This window comes from Saimiri boliviensis, chromosome 4 (assembly GCF_048565385.1).
Source record: "Saimiri boliviensis isolate mSaiBol1 chromosome 4, mSaiBol1.pri, whole genome shotgun sequence".
Classification (NCBI taxonomy): domain Eukaryota; kingdom Metazoa; phylum Chordata; class Mammalia; order Primates; family Cebidae; genus Saimiri; species Saimiri boliviensis.
In genome coordinates, this window is record NC_133452.1 from 95,983,705 (window position 1) to 95,987,765 (window position 4,061).

Below are 4,061 nucleotides of genomic sequence, written 5' to 3' on the forward strand. Positions count from 1 at the left end.
GGCATATGATATTACAGGTTCAAGTTAAAAAAATTTAAATATAAAGCATACTGTGAAAAAAAATTGCCTCTAATCCTGTTGCAAAAAGACAAAATTTCTAACATCACAAAGAGATATTAGTTAAGTTCTTTTGAAGATTTTTTCATGTTTAAAAAAAATAGAACCATCTCAGATTATATATATACACATTCCATGTCAATTTTTGAAAATTTAGCATTCTGTTAGGCATATATATCATGCATATTAATATTTTATAGGTGTTTTCACAATTTTATGAACACTATTTGTAAACATGTTTAATAACATGTTAATAATGCGCTTATAAAAGTGTATTATAGTTAATTTATCACATCCATTTATTATTGGTAATTTATGTATTGTACTCTTATTCCTCTAACCAGTACTGATGAAAGAAATTGCTTTTATACTCAAATCTTCATTTTATGTCTAGTTCTACCCTCAGAATATACATTCTTTCAGTTGCATCATTATCTTCAAAAAATATAATTTTTAAACACGTATAACGAAATCATTTTCCAAAGCAATTCTATTCACTTCGCCAAACAATATTGAGTATCTCCCTCACTGCCTCTCAAAATATAGCATGACCTTACTTTTTAAAAACACTTTTGGCCCTTAACTCAGTATAAATTTTCATATCCATGTTTACTATAAATATAAAATATTTTCAAACTATAAACTTTCCATTCTGGAAAAGAAATCTGGGATCAACCTTAACTTAATTCTTTAAAGTTAGCTTTCTTTGCCCCTTGTCTGGTATTTGACTTTTTAAAGAATTGTTCAAAAAAATTCAGCTTTGATAAAATATATCCAGATACTGGTCTCTTTTACTTGTTGCTTGCTGCTTTTCATGAACGTGTTCAGTGTTCTGTATAGATTACACGTGTATTGTGCAGATTATAATTCAAGGGAGGTTAATCTATCTATGGATGTTTTAGAAAGTAACCTGAAGTTCTTTTGCTAGAGAGGCGGGTTGTTCTTCCTGCCTTTACCCATCCAATTCAGAATGCACATTTCAGGATGGTGGATATGAGTATTCACCACGTTTCACTCCTGGCCACTGCCTATTAGACGTCATTCCCTCTCAAAGGGATACCACAATGGAGGTCTTGATGGAATTGAAAGGAGAGAACTCAAGGAGGGAGCAGACACATCTGAGCACCTGAATCACTGGGGTCAAACCTAGATGAAATAATTGATGATACAGACCAATTTTTTGATATAATTTGGGAGTGGAGGCATTATAGAGGGGAGTGACTGTGAATTTGTTAAGTTTTTTTTTAATATATGTAACCATTTCTTACTAGTTCAGCTTAGTTGCTTTGTTGTATGGGTTTTGACATGAGTTGGTGACTAAGATTTCCCAATTCATCCACCCATGCTATACTACCATTGAGGTTGAGTCTTCCATCAAAATAACAAATTTTCAGCTAACAGACCTTAGTTTTTAGATCTGTTGAAACATTACATGTTTTTCTGTTCTCATGACTAGATGAACATGAATCAATTACATATTTCTAATTGCATGTCATGCTCTGGGTGTATTTTTAACAGAGATAACTTATATGTCTGGAGAATCACATGTCAATGACAGCTACAATTCTCAACCCTAGTCATTGGTCCTCACAACCAAGAAATGATATGACCATTCTTCCTAGGATAAATAGACTTTTTCATGATTTGCTTTTCTTTTTTTTAATTAAAAAAGTATAAACCAGAAATTATGACTTTTTGAGTTGTGATTTAATGGATGGGTAAAAAAATAATTTTTGAGCTATAATTTTTCTTTCTTTCAATTTGTAACACATTAATACCTAATTTTACTTTCATACCCTAGTAGCAATTACTACTAGGAAAGTTACTTAATATGGCAGTTACAGTGATATATTCTGAAGTTTCCTAACCCAACCATACCCTCTGTACATAAATTTTCTCTCCTATCCTGTTGAGCCACATAGAAAGATGTAAAGGTTAGTTTTCATATTCATAGCCTAATATGTTCATAGGTACTCAAGGGTAGGTATCTACATTGTGGAATTCCATGGGGCATCATCCAACAATGAAAACTCTTATTGATCCATCTATCATCTTTAATCATCTAGCAAGGTATTTACCATCTATCATGTCTGTCTCATCTACCTATCTGTATTTATAACTTTTCTCTGCATTATTTTTAGTCTGCATTTGAGATAATATTTCAAATGTAAATAACCCTAAGAACAGATATAGGTTGACAAAGTTAGGCTAAGAAAATGATATCTCTTGGATCCTCTTGGGGATACAGGTTTTGATGTGGGGATTCAATCTCAAATGGGACACAGGGGAGAAGGAGAGCAGAGGATCAGCTCACTTTGATTTTTGTCATAATCTCCATGCACCCTCTCTGACACATTCTCATGCCTGAGTTAGAATGCAAAAGAGTGTGGAAATTACTGCCTCAGCTAAAATGAAAATGAAGTACCTGCCTTTTCTACCATCTGTGGATCTGCATCACTGCCACATAAAAAGGGCAGCACATTTGTATTATTGAATAAATGGTTTTGGTGCACTTTTCCTCTCAACCCTATAAGCCTCAAAGGGCAGTTAGAGCTAGGGTCAAGCTAGTCTTAATACTTGTTTGTCTGGGGTTAACAATGAGCATTAACTTCTAGCTCAGAGAAGTGAAGAGGGAAGAGGGTAAGGAAGGGGGTGAAATATGTTCCTGAAACCAAGTGACTCGCAGGGTGAGCCAAGCTAATTCTTCTAACTTTGCTTAGATTCATGTGCCAACAAGGTTAAAAATATAGTAATGAGGTAATAAAATGGGAAAAGGCTTGAGCTCCTTGGGCAATAGAGGTTCATTATGTTATTATGATTAGAAAATTATGCCCATTAAAATATCAAATAAATAAAATATTTAAAGCTAAGAAGAAGAAAAAAAAGTTATGCCCGTTTTCCAGAGCTTTTATTTTTCCTTTTTAATCCTCTAATGTAGTGGTTCTCAACTATTGCTGCATATCATAAACACCTGCAGTGGCTTGTAAGGTATGTCAATGGTTGTGTCCCATCCCAGGCCAATTAGAACCTCCCAGGGCCATGTCATGAATGCTCAGTTGATTCTAATGCAAAGCCAGGGTTAAGAAGCATTGTTCTAATGGCACCGGGAGCCAGTTGTTGCGTGGCACAGATTAACCTGGGGTGGTGATGGCCAGGGATGGAGTAATTTTCCTACTATATAACTAACTCTACTAGCTGGCTCTGGATCTTGGTACAAAGGACATCTTTAAACTGAAGTCAAGTAAAGTTAAGGCCAGTCCCCTGTCATTTTTCTGTCCATTAAAAGTGACATATCTGCACCTGGTGTTTTAATCCCAAACATGTCACTGTTTTCACATCATCACTCCATTCCACGTTGCAGAGATCATCCGTGTCAGTTCCCATTCATCTGAAAGGGTCAGGCCCACACTGCAACCTGAGGCCCTGCTTGTGCTTCTGGCAAGGTCTGTCACGTAGAGACTGACACCAGGCCCAGCGCACATTGGCTTCAGTCAGCTGCCGCTTCAAATGTTAGGATTTCGACTTACCAACTATACCATCCGAGACTAGAAACGAAAGTCAATGGCAAAGGAAATTACTTGAGAGAATGAGAGACACTATTGGATTTTTGGCCAAGTCTCCCAGAGGTGATGTAAAAGTCTTAGTTCTGCCAAATCCCCTCTAAGGCATAAAGCACACAAACATAAGGGCTGATAGGGAATCTTTACGGCAGTCTGCAGACATGTTCAGAAAACTTGGCTGTTTATTCTTCCAGGTAGGCAGTAAAACTGGAAGTTAGGAATGAGTCCAAGGGTTGGAAGCAAAGTCACGGCTAGAGGCAGGCACGCTGGCATCCTGTGCTCCGGTTTTTTCCCCTTCATCAAGGGTAGAGGAGTGGAAAGTGAGGAAGAAAGTAAGCAATGGACCATGCATTGTTTTTCCTGATCATTTATATTTTCATAATGTCTATGGGTAGTGATATAGAGTGGAAATTAGGAATATAGTATTGATATGTACAGGTTAGA